Genomic DNA, 13,287 nt, shown 5'->3' with positions numbered 1-13,287 from the left:
TATTGCCCATTCCTAATTGCCCTTGAGAAGGTGGTGGTGAGCTGCCTTCTTGAACCGCTGCAGTCCATGTAGTGTAGGTTCACCCATAGTGCTAGGAAGGGAGTTCCAGGATTTTGACCCAGCGTCAGGGAACGAACAGTGATATAGTTCCAAGTCAGGATGGCGTGTGACTTGGAGGGGAACTTGCAGGTGGTGGTGTTCCCATGCATCTGCTGCCCTTGTCCTTCTAGGTGGCAGAGGTCATGGGTTTGGAAGGTGCTATTGAAGGAGCCTTGATGAGTTTCTATTAATATAATTTAATTTAATTTTTCTAACTGGTTTTCAGTGTTCTCATTTCATCTGCACAATTTTATCAACCAGGAATAGAAAACTACTTTCCACAAGAATATTTCAGTGCAAGCTTCTGAACCCTGTTTCATTCCTATTGAATTTTATTTGAAATAAATATATCCTTTTTTATTTTGTTTTCTGAGCTCTGGTCTTTCTTTCAATTTTTACCTCTGCTTCCCCAATTTCTCTGCTTAAGGTACTTATTCATGTTAGAGTATGATTACTCAGTAATGTTGTCTGTTCATTTATTTACTTACTCAACCATTGGAGAATGCTTATGTTTTGATTCCCTCATTGCTGGCTCTCAGGTCCCGCCTTTGAGGCATGAATGCCTGAGCAATGGCTTTGGTCTTTCTAATGTTAACCTGGAGGAAATTGTGATGCAGTTAAGAATGGATGTCAGGCAAGTTTTCCACACAGAAGCAGTGGAGAAATTGAGAGAGGTAGCAGACAGTTGCACCTGGTATTGTCAGCATATGTGTGGAAGCTGACCCCGTGTCTTTGGATGATATTGACAAGAGACAGTAAGCAGATGAGGAAGCGGAGAACCAACGTAGATCCTGTTGAAGATGCTTAGCCTAGGAGTGGAAGCAACTGAAGACAGTCCCACTGAGCTGGACAATGGAAGAGAGGCGTTGAAGAAGGCTAGTGTAGCAGGCCATGTCGAAGACCGCAGAGAGGCTGAAAATGACGAGGAGAGATAATGCACCACTATTAGGTAGATTGTCATTTGTGATGTTGATTAGGGCCATTTCAATGCTGTGGCAGAGTGGAAAATTGTGCGGAGAGATTCATACTTGCAGGAAATATGGACATGAATTTGGCAGGCGATTACAAGCTCAAGACTTTGGAGAGCAAAGAGAAGTTGCAGATGGGGCAGACAGGTGGAGGGCGATGATAGTTTTAAAAGGGAGGAGGACAATACATGATGAGATGGAACCAATTACAGCATTAGGCCAGGAAAAGAGGTTGGATAGTCAGCAGTTTAGTGGAACTGGGTTAAGGGGGCAGAAGGTGGAACCCATGGACAAGATCAGTTCGGTGAGGGAAGATAGTGAAGAAATGCAAGTTCAGGGCGAGATCAGGGAGGAGGAGTTGGGAAAGATTTGGCTTGGTGGGCACGCAGAATGTGGGAAGCAGGTGAATGGATGGCCTCAATTTTAGTCCCTGAATCCCATCAATTTGTTGTTGGAGAAAAAATTCCTCTAATTATATCTGATAGAAATCTGCATGAGGAAAATCCAGAAAATCATTTTTTTTTACAGCTGTTATACGTTGTAGAAACAGGTGCATATTTTCAAAGCTGACAAATGTCTAGGCACTCATGGTAGAGCATGGCTACCTGACCCAAACCCGATGGGACCCGACGACGTGTCGGGTTCGGATTGGGTCGGGTCGCTCTTCCGGGTCTGGCATTTGGGCTCGGGTCAGGTTGGTCTGGTTCAGACACACTCTATCACCACCTCCAGTAAGTGGCTCCAATGTTAATGTACTTTTTGGACTTGTAAGGTTGTTTTGTTACAGTTTTTTTAAGCTTGTGCAGATAAGCAACAAAGAGAAAAACGGAAGCTCAGTTAACTGATGGTCGGGTCGGGTCGGGCACAGGAAAAATGAAAGGATTCAGGACGGGTCGGGCTCGGGTCAGATGTGGTTCTGTCGGGTTCGGGTCCGGTTTCATTTGCAAACCCGACCTGGCCTTTAACTCATGGGGCTGATTGAAAGCACATTCCCTAATGCCGAAGAGATAACACAGAGATACTCCAACCATTGAGAACTAAATGTGGCAAGCAGTTCAAATCTTTCAGAAGTTAGTCTCCACATGTCCTCCCTCTCTCTCCTTTATTTTATATTGATGCACTGCTTTTTATTTTGCTAAAGTAGCATGAGTTTTCTTGATTTAACCTGATTTTTATTTTCTTGTGAAATGAAAAATCAGATTAAAATACCACAAAGTATGATACTTAAACGGAAACAGTGTTTCTTATGGTTAAAAAAATAAATAACAAAAACATGCACGGAAACTGCACAAATATGGCTGGCACTATTAGAAAAGGCAATCAAATCTGGATCTTTGCGAACACTGAAAAGGTGTAATACCCTTTTGAGTTGGACTCGAGAGTTTTCTAGCAAACATCATGGCCACTGAGCAACTCAGTAAGAATAAAAGAAGCCCCTAATTTGCTTACTTAAAGTTCAACTCATAAGGTTTTCCACTGGCCTTGCAGAATCAGCTTCCTGTGAATTTGTCATGAATTCCTTCTAGAATAGTTACTGTAAATGGTGGTGCAGCTGTAGCAATACAGCGATGGTGAACCCAACTGACTGCGCTATCGAGGGATGAATGATGAGCTCACCACTTTTTCTCACAATCTCACATTCATCTAAATGGTGAAAAGCATAAAATGTGGAAGTCCAAAGAGACTTGGGGGTCCAGCCACACAGATCATTAAAATGCCATGAACAGCTACAGAAAATAATCTAAAAGGCGAATGGAATACTGGCCTTTATATCTAGAGGACTAGAATGCAAGGGGGTTGAAGCCATGCTTCAGCTATACAAAGTCCTGGTTAGACCATACCTGAAGCACTGTAAGCAGTTCTGGGCTTACACCTTAGGAAAGATATATTGGATTGGAGGGAGTGTAGCTTAGATTCACTAGAATGTTATCTGGACTCCAAGGATTTTTTTTATTCATTCATGAAATGTGGGCATCACTGGCCAGGCCAGCATTTATTGCCCAACCCTAATTGCCCTTGAGAAGGTGGTGGTGAGCTGCCTTCTTGAACCGCTGCAGTCCATTTGTGGTAGGTATATCCACAGTGCTGTTAGGAAGGGAGTTCCAGGATTTTGACCCAGCAACTGTGAAGGAACGGCAGGCGATATAGTTCCAAGTTAGGATGGTGTGTGACTTGGAGGGGAACTTGCAGGTGGTGGTGTTCCCTTGTATTTGCTCCCTTGCGCTTCTAGTTGGTAGAGGTCACAGGTTTGGAAGGTGCTTGCAGATGGTGGACAGGCTTTGGGGAGTCAGGAGGTGAGTTACTCGCCGCAGGATTCCTAGCCTCTGACCTGCTCTTGTAGCCACGGTATTTATACGGCTACTCCAGTTCAGTTTTCGGTCAATGGTAGCCCCCAGGATGTTGATAGTAGTGATAGTGCCATTGAATGTCAAGGGGAGATGGTTAGATTCTCTCTTGTTGGAGATGGTCATTGCCTGGCACTTGTGTGGCGCGGATGTTACTTGCCACTTATCAGCTCAAGCCTGGATATTGTCCAGGTCTTGATGCATTTCTACATGAACTGCTTCAGTATCTGAGGAGTCACGAATGGTGCTGAACATTGTGCAATCATCAGCGAACATCCCCACTTCTGACCTTATGATTGAAGGAAGGTCATTGATGAAGCAGCTGAAGATGGTTGGGCCTAGGACACTACCCTAAGGATCTCCTGCAGTGATGTCCTGGAGCTCAGATGATTGACCTCCAACAACCACAACCATCTTCCTATGCACTAGATATGACTCCAGCCAGCGGAGGGTTTTCCCCTCATTCCCATTGACCTCGGTTTTGCTAGGGCTCCTTGATGCCAAGGGCAGTCACTCTCACCTCACCTCTTGAGTTCAGCTCTTTTGTCCATGTTTGAACCAAGGCTGTAATGAGGTCAGGAGCTGAGTGGCCCTGGCGGAACCCAAACTGAGCGTCACTGAACAGGTTATTGCTAAGCAAGTGCCACTTGATGGCACTGTTGATGACACGCTCCATCACTTTACTGATGATTGAGAGTAGGCTGATGGTACGGTAATTGGCCAGGTTGGACTTGTCCTGCTTTTTGTGTACAGGAAATACCTGGACAATTTTCCACATTGCCGCGTAAATGCCGTGTTGTAGCTGTACTAGAACAGCTTGGCCAAGGGCGCGGCAATTTCTGGAGCACAGGTCTTCAGTACTATTGCTGGAATATTGTGGGCCCATAGCTTTTGCAGTATCCAGTGCCGTCAGTCGTTTCTTGATATCACGCGGAGTGAATCAAATTGGCTGAGGTCTGGTATCTATGATGCTGGGGACTTCAGGCGGAGGCCAAGATGGATCATCAACTCGGCACTTCTGGCTGAAGATTGTTGCAAATGCTTCAGCCTTATCTTTCGCTCCGATGTGCTGGGCTCCCCCATCATTGAGGATGGGATATTTGTGGAGCCACCTCCTCAAGTTAGATGTTTAATTGTCCACCACCATTTATGGCTGGATCTGGCAAGATTGCAGAGCTTGGATCTGATCCATTGGTTATGGGATTGCTTAGCACTGTCTATCGCATGCAGCTTACGCAGTTTGGCACACAGATAGTTCTGTGTTGTAACTTCACCAGGTTGACACCTCATTTTGAGGTATGCCTGGTGCTGCTCCTGGCATGCCCTCCTGCACTCTTCATTGAACCAGGGTTGGTCTCCTGGCTTGATGGTAATGGTAGAGTGGGGGAAATACTGGGCCATGAGGTTACAGATTGTGGTTGAGTACAATTCTGCTGTTGCTGATGGCCCACAGCGCCTCATGGATGCCCAGTTTTGCATTGCTAGATCTGTTCGAAATCTATCCCATTTAGCACGGTGGTAGTGCCACACAACACGATGGAGGGTATCCTCAATGTGAAACTGGGACTTTGTCTCCACAAGGACTATGCAGTAGTCACTCCTACCAATACTGTCATGGACAGATGCATCTGCAGCAGGCAGATTGGTGAGGATGAGGTCAAGTATGTTTTCCCCTCTCGTTGGTTCCCTCACCACCTGCCGCATACCCAGTCTAGCAGCTATGTCCTTTAGGACTCGGCCAGCTAGGTCAGTAGTGGTGCTACCGAGCCACTCTTGGTGATGGACATTGAAGCCCCCCACCCAGAGTACATTCTGTGCCCTTGCCACCCTCAGTGCTTCCTCCAAGTGCTATTCAACATGGAGGAGTACTGACTCATCAGCTGAGGGAGGGCGGTAGGTGGTAACCAGCAAGAGGTTTCCTTGTCTATGTTTGATCTGATGCCATGAGACTTCATGGGGTCCAGAGTCGATGCTGAGGACTCCCAGGGCAACTCCTCCCTTACCATATACCACTGTGCTGCCACCTCTGCTGGGTCTGTTCTGCCGGTGGGACAGGACATACCCAGGGATGGTGATAGCAGAGTCTGGGACATTGCCTGTCAGGTATGATTCCGTATGATTCAGAGTATGACTATGTCAGGCTGTTGCTTGACTAGTCTGTGGGACAGCTCTCCCAACTTTGGCTCAAGCCCCCAGATGTTAGTAAAGAGGACTTTGCAGGGTCGACAGTGCTGGGTTTGCCGTTGTCATTTCTGATGCCGAGGTCGATGCTGGGTGGTCCGTCCGGTTTCATTACTTTTTATTGACTTTGTAGCGGTTAGATACAACTGAGTGGCTTGCTAGGCCATTTCAGAAGGCATGTAAGAGTCAACCACATTGCTGTGGGCCTGGAGTCACATGTAGGCCAGACCATTAAGGACAGCAGATTTCCATCCCTAAAGGACATTAGTGAACCAGATGGGATTTTGCAACAATTGACAATGGTTTCATGGCCATCATTAGACTAGCTTTATTAATTGAATTAAATTCCAGATTTATTAATTGAATTCAAATTCCACCTTCTGCTGTTGTGGGATTTGAACCCATGTCCCCAGAGCAATACCCTGGGTCTCTGAGTTACTAGTCCAGTGACAATACCACTACGCCAGCACCTCCCCAGGGTTGAGCTACAAGGAGTGAATAAACAAACTAGGTTTGTATTCCGTGGAATTTAGAAGGTTAAGGGGTGATTGGATTGAAGTTTTCAAGCTATTAAGGGGAACTGATAGGGGTAGATCGTCAGAAATTATTTCTGCTAGTTGGGGATCTAGAACGAGAGGGCATAGAGTTTAGAGGCAAACCTCTCAGGAATGAAATTAGGAAACAATTCATCATGCAAAAGGTGGTAGAAGTTTGGAACTTTCTTCCGCAAACGGCAACTCATACCAGTTCAATTGTTAATTTTACAACTGAGACTGACAGATTTTTGCTAGCCATAGGTACTAAGGGATATGGGGCAAAGGTGGGTAAATGGAGTTAGGTCGCAGATCAGCAATGATCTCATTGAATAGTGGAACAGGCTCAAGGGGCTAAATGGCCTATCCTGCTCCGATGTTCCTTCCTATATTTGGACTTTTTCAGAGATGTGTTGACAGTAATGAACATAGGCTGGACTTGTAATGAAATAGAACAACATCCCACCTATTTGTGCTGCAGTGAACTGGTTGAATCAATGAGTGATGTAAACAGTGAAGTGATATCAACAGTGCAGCAATGTAAACAACATATTGATATAAACAGTGCAATGATGTAACCATTGCAGGAATATACTCATTGCAATGATATAAGCACTGCAGTGATATAAATAGCACAGTGGGGTAAACAGCACAATGATGTAAGCACTGAATTGCTGTAAATAGTGCAATGGTGTAACCAGTGCAATGCTGTAAACAGGGAAAAGCCATAGTCGGCAATAAAACTTGAATTTGCAATTTTCAAACAACTGCACTTACACGTGTAAATAGAAAGGATTCCACAGTACTGGGAGCATTAGTTTACTACCATGAAGGGATTTAACAATATAAGCTGACAGTCTATTGAATCTACTGCCAATACATATATCTGTATATATCTCCCACCACCCCTGTATTTACTGACCTCCATTGGCTCCCGGTCCAGCAACATTTCAAATTTAAAATTCTCATTCTTATTTTCAAAGCCCTTCTTGGCCTCACACTAACCTACTGCAGCCCTACAACCCTCCGAAAACTGTGCATCCCTCCAAATCTTGCTTCTTGTGCATCCTTGATTTCCTTTGCTCCATCATTGGTAGCCATGATTTCAGCTGCCAATGCTCTAAGCTCTGGAATTCCCTCCCTGAACCTCTCTGTCTCTCTACCTCTCCCTCCTCCTTTAAGACCCTCCTTAAAACCCTATTCTTTGACGAAACTTTGGTCACCTGTCCGAATATCTCCTAACACAATGTCAAATTTTGTTTGGTAATGCTTCTGTGAAGCATCTTCGGATGTTTTACTACATTTTTGGCATTACATAAATTTACACATTTATTGTCCAGCCTATTCAAGCATACCACTTGCATACCAAAGCACAATAATATTGCACATATATATAAGATAAATATATTTGTACATGTTAAAGAACAGTAAGAGAAACAGAGCAACACCACTTAACTCACCCACAAAGATTTCGATAGCAAAGTACTGCAGATGCCAGTAATCTGAAACAAAAACAGAAAATGCTGGAAATACTCAACAGGTCAGGCAGCATCTATGGAGAGAAAATCAGAGTTAACGTTTCAGATCTGTGACCTTTCATCAGATTTCAACACTGGCATATGTCCCAACTAAGTCTAAAAAACATGTGCACCAAAATCAAGACTAATTGGTCCTTGTTTGGTTCTGGACCAGCAAGAAATGCTATTAAAATGCATAACATGTTATTCCCAGTGTTGAATCATTCCCTTCCCACACTCACAAGTACCATTGTACAACCGTTGAGCCATGTGTCAGGTAAATTAGGTTCTTACTGCACTGTTTCCCCTCTCCCTCCCCCACCATTTTATTGGACCTGTTTTTGGCTCTGTGTTGCTCCAAGTAGACAGGGTCCTAATTAAAAAATCAAAGTCGTGCTCCAATGATGTCATTCCTGAACTCCGCTGCATTTTAACTCACAAGTTAAGTGGGGAATCCCCAGCCAGCCTCAGACCTGTCAGCAAAACCTAGCAGACTTGGTGTCTGGGAGCTTTTGAAGCCATATATTATCAGCTGCAATTTACTGGATCAATGGATCTTCCATTGTCTGGTTTGTCAGATTACTACTTCTACACTTTTGTGTAATGCACTCAGGGAGTTGCTACACTCAAACACTCCACCATCTCCCCACTCTTTGACCTAGTGAGGAACCAAACATGATGGTTGCTTGAGCCAAATGGAAATGAACTAATTTATACATTCATCTCCATCCCTGGCTCAATTTCACACAGCTCTTGGAATTAAAGGTACATTTAAATTTTGACTTTAAGGCTCCCCCAGAGAGTTGCAATTACGAAGAAACTCACCACCATTGAACACCATTGTCCTCAATTTACTGTATCTGGCTTCTGTTGGTCTCCATTAGAGGGCCAACTGAAGGAGGCCCTTGTTCAGCCTCATTCTTGAGGCCTACTTGAAGTTGGATTTCTGGCACCACTGGAGACACAGGGCGGTTCCCCAGTTTACATTATTGAATACCATCAATGTTGGTGGTACCACACTCCTGCTGTCAACAGAACTCTATTGGTGTGAAAGCCTCTTACAAGTAGCATCGCACAATAACAGGTGCTCTGTCTGTCCTCATATCCAAAGTGTAGATTGCAGGAGAATCAAACTTCTCTTAAGAACAATTTTACCCGGACAATTGATATAAAATTAAAACAAGAAATTCATTTTTTTGCTCACAAGAACATTTCTTTCTCTAAAATTAGCAAAAGGAAGAATTGACCCTACCCTCCCACTACCCCAAGCCCACATGGACTGAGAAATAAGTTTAAAAACAGGAAAAAAAAAAGCAGAGAAAGTCAAAGGTTGTCTAGCAAAGGTTAGATTTTAAATGATATATCTATGTCTCAAAAATATGTGTCAGGGTGAGTACTATTTTCCACAAGAAGGTGATATTTACCAAATATATTCTAATGTGGAATTTACCTTTCTATGGTTGAGGCCTAAATCATAATGTAAATTGCTCTTTAACTTTCTTTAAGGGGAGGGTCTTGTCAGCCTGGTGAGGTGTCTTGTTCGTCAGTTTAGGATTTTTAAATTGAACAGTGATAGAATTGTTCGACACACCATTGATAATGCCTTGCTGCTAAAACTGTTAGGTTTTGTTAAATGATCTAAAAGCTAACAAAACTGTGAAGATTGTGTCACAACAGCTTATGTTGCAGGAGAAATATACAATACATTTTCCTCTATGGAAGCTCAGAGGTGGATAGTTATGCAGCTGATTATTTTTGGCTGTTCCAAGAATGCAGTCTGTCTAAACATTGTCCAAAAACTATAGCAACACCTTTGTCAGCAAACAATATTTTGCGAAGTGCACCACAGACAATGAACTTTTTAAAGACTGGCAAAAACGTTTTAGGTTTTTGTAATTGGAAAGTGTACCGTGATATCTAGTTCTCGTGATAAACAAAGACTTGCACTTATGTAGCATCTTTCACAAACAACCTCAAGGACATCGCAAAACCCTTCACAGCCAATGAATTCCTTTTAAAGTGTGCTGTTGTAATGTAGGAACAGCAGCAGCCAATTTGCGCACAGCAATGTCCTACAAATAGCAATGAGATAACAACCAGATAATCTGTTTTAGTGATGTTGGCCAACAGATAAATAGTGGTTAGGACACCAATCATGCTCCTCTGTTCTTCAAATAGTGCCCTGGGATCTTTCACGCTCACCTGAGAGGTTTAATATCTTGTCTGAAAGACAGCACCTCTGACAGTGCAGCACTCCCTCTGTACTGCACTGCAGTGTTTGCTGAGATTTGTGCTTTAGTTTCTGGAAGGGGTCTTAAATCTACAACCTCCTGATTCAGAGTCAAGGGTGCTCCAGCCTGCATCTATGAAATCTAAGTTAGAAGGAAAGACGCAAGTTGCGCAGTAGAATAACCCACCAATGCAGATTAGGCAGTCCTCTAAATGACTGTGTACAGAATCTAATGCATTTATCTGCATATTCAGCCACTGAACCAGAATATGATGCCAGATTTCAGTATTGACAAGATGTACATAGCTAAAATGTAAAATACAAATTTCTGCACTGAGCTCTTCTTGCATTCAGAGCTATGGCTACATGATACCAGTTTCAACCCCCGAGTAAAGCTTAGTCCAGTTTACTCTAGTCAGAACAAAAACCTCTGCAATCAAAGCTTTCACATGTGCATTTGTTAAAAGGTAAAATTTTGATTCCCTTCGAAAAGTAGGTACTTAACCCTTTAAGATTGACTGGCCTCTTTAGCAAAACTAACAGCTAAACAGTTTTACTGAAATCTTGAAATAATCCTGCTCAGTACCTCAGCATCAGATCAACTGCCATGTGAATAGGCTTCAGGATCAGGATTGGACCCATCGATGGTCTAGGTTTCAGGCAAAATGGGCACTGAAACTTGATTTATCTCATTTTCTATCCTATTCTTTTCAATCTTGATGATGTACTGCTTGGTCTTTCACCCAGATTTATTCCAATTCACAATAAAAGGGAACAGCTATCTGCCTGCATTTTCCCTGCACAGTATGGACAGGCATCCATCATAGCTTAAATGTATTACGTTGTTCAGTTCAAGCACAGAAATACGAGGCACTATTCCCATTCACTGCCCTGTGAATGGAAGCCTTAAGCAAGGCCTCATAAGGTTACGGATGTATTTCTGGTGATTATTTTGAAGGCTTCATTCATAAAATACCACAGTGATGCAGTTGTGTGATGTTCATTGCATAAAATAAGGAAAATTGCAGTGCATTCTTAAATAGAGCTTCATGCTATCCTACCTCCAGCGGGCTGAAACCTATTTAAAGTTAAATTCAATTGGTATTGTTGATTTTTGTCTTAAGGGGGAAGAATCGAATCATTGGCAATCCCAATGTTACATTAAAGATGGGCGTCAGACAATGGCAAAGGGTTAAAACCCGTAAAAAGGAATAAAAAGGCGTCTCTCCGGTTTTCTGAAATAATGCGCAGGTATGCAAAGTCCGCAAACATTTACAGGAAACAGATCTTTTTTTTTGCTTCTTTGAAAGAGATGGGTTGACTTTCGGCTGACCTACATACGTTGCTTTTCAAAGTTTTGCAAAAAAAACCCAGAGAAAAGTAACTAAAAGAATCACACACCAGCCGCTTGCTGCATGTCTCGAGCAATTATTTAAGAGAAACATATCGGTTTCGTTGCTGCAAAGAAAAGATGTTTTTTTAAAGGCCACAACTCACGACAGTAAAACCGCCACCTACGTTCTTTGGTTGCGAGCTGGCCACATCTGTCTATCTTCACACATCCTTCAGTCGGACCTCTGTGGGGAAGGCTAGGGGGCGCAGTTGGCTACGACATCACTCCAAACAAACAGTCATGTCCATCCATGGATCCCATCAAGCCTAGCGAAAGAAGACTCGGCCCCTTTCTCCGAAGGCTGTTTAAAGTTCAAAGGTGATCAAAGGAGACTCTGTGCCTGATCAGAGTTAGAGAAATCTTGACGACGGAAGCTGGGTTAAAGTTGACTCACTGATTCTTCATTCCCTCTGACTTTCTTCAAGTGATCAAGTAAAAGATGGTGAAAGCTTGATTGTCAGTAGGTTTGATTGTCTATATAAGGTTCCTGAATTTCAACTTTGTTGAATCAAGTTCTATTTTGGAATAAGCCAGAAAACTTGAAAACATGGCAGAAATTTTCCAACAAAATCACCAAAGTAACCAACAAACTTGTCAAAATACTCCAACCAGCTCACCAAGGCACTTCAGCAAACTAACCAAAATATACTAGCACACTCACCAAAATACACCAGTAAATTCACCAAAGCCATCCCTCTGAAGGACAGCAACAAGCTCTCCAAAATATAACACAACATTCACTGAAATGCTCTTAGCTCTGTTTCGCAATGGCTCAGTAGGTAGCATGCTTGTCTCTGATTCAGATGGCTATGGGTTTAAAGCCTATCCCAAGAACATAAGTATAAAAAGCTAGGCTAGGAGTGTTGTCAGAGGTGCAGTTGTTTGTATGTGGTGTTAAACTAAGGTCCCCTGCTAACTTTGGTGGATGTAAAAGATGCCATGGTACTAATTTGAAGAAGAGCAGTGGAGTTATCCCCAGTGTCCGAGCTGATATTTATTCCTCAAACAAAATCATTAAAACAGATTATCTGGTCATATCACATTACTGTTTGTGGGAGCTTGCTGTGTGCAAATTGGCTGCTGCATCTTCTACTTACAACAGTGACTACACTTCAAAAGTACTTTATCAGCTGTACAGCACATTGGGATGTCTGGTGGTCACGAAGGTGTTATATAAATGCAAGTCAATCTGTCTGTCTTTCTTTCTTAATAAACTGGCAAATATTCCAGCAAAATCACCAAAAGCACTGTCAAATTAGCAGTCAACCTATCATTATTGTGATTTAAAAACTTAAAAATATTTCAAATTAACTAAAATATTCCCGCAAATCCACCAAAGCCCCATCAGCAAACTAAATAAAGCAGATTACCAAGTGTTCTTTAAAAAAAAAAATAAACGTAGAATGGAAGTGTTCAGCATTTAGTCTGAAGTGTTGTTGGGGACAATGCAGCAGAAACCCAGCTCACATCATTGATCTATAAGTCACATACCAACCCAGCAAAAGATTTCCACACAGCACTGTATCTGATGTTAATATGTCAATCAGCTTGTATGTTTCAGAAGTTGTGAATGTTTAATTACACAGATACATCAGGTGGATAATTTATTAATTTGCTGATACACTCTGCTGACATTTGAGGAAACGTACCAATATGAGGAGAACTTTTGATGGGGTTTGTGTGCAAGATATTGAGGCCTGTCACCTTTTTTGACCTGGGACCATGCTTCTAACTTCATTGGTAATAAGCAGAGAGGGCTATTGGGCTAATGGCATCAGACAACAGTTGGTTTCTTGCCAAGTTTAAACTTTTCTATATATTGACACACCGTAACTGGATATGATGGGTGATCCTGAAATATTGTTGCTTCCAACACACTGGCATAGGCAACACTGTATAGTGGCCCCATAATAATTGCTTAGATGTAATAGGTAGACTGTAGGCAAGTCCTATAGATATATAAAGAAACAAAATACACGGGAGACCAGTCAATGTCTGTGAAGAGATAATATGAAATGGAA

At 42.6% G+C, this 13,287-nt stretch overlaps 1 long non-coding RNA gene across 1 annotated transcript in view; it reads right to left on the bottom strand.

The window, feature by feature from the left end:
• The window catches only part of LOC137373438 (uncharacterized), a 36,138-nt gene extending 24,583 nt beyond the window's left edge, over positions 1–11,555 (bottom strand). Inside the window, exons 1-2 of the long non-coding RNA XR_010975629.1 lie at positions 11,392–11,555; positions 7,587–7,628 (exon numbers count right to left, since the gene is read on the bottom strand). This is a non-coding gene — a long non-coding RNA (uncharacterized lncRNA). The remainder of the gene's footprint in view (positions 1–7,586; positions 7,629–11,391) is intronic.
• Positions 11,556–13,287: the final 1,732 nt, after the last annotated feature.

The sequence above is a fragment of the Heterodontus francisci genome, chromosome 9, assembly GCF_036365525.1.
Source record: "Heterodontus francisci isolate sHetFra1 chromosome 9, sHetFra1.hap1, whole genome shotgun sequence".
Taxonomy (NCBI): domain Eukaryota; kingdom Metazoa; phylum Chordata; class Chondrichthyes; order Heterodontiformes; family Heterodontidae; genus Heterodontus; species Heterodontus francisci.
The sequence above is the reverse complement of the archived record's forward strand: the minus strand, read 5'-3'. Positions and strand labels throughout refer to the sequence as shown.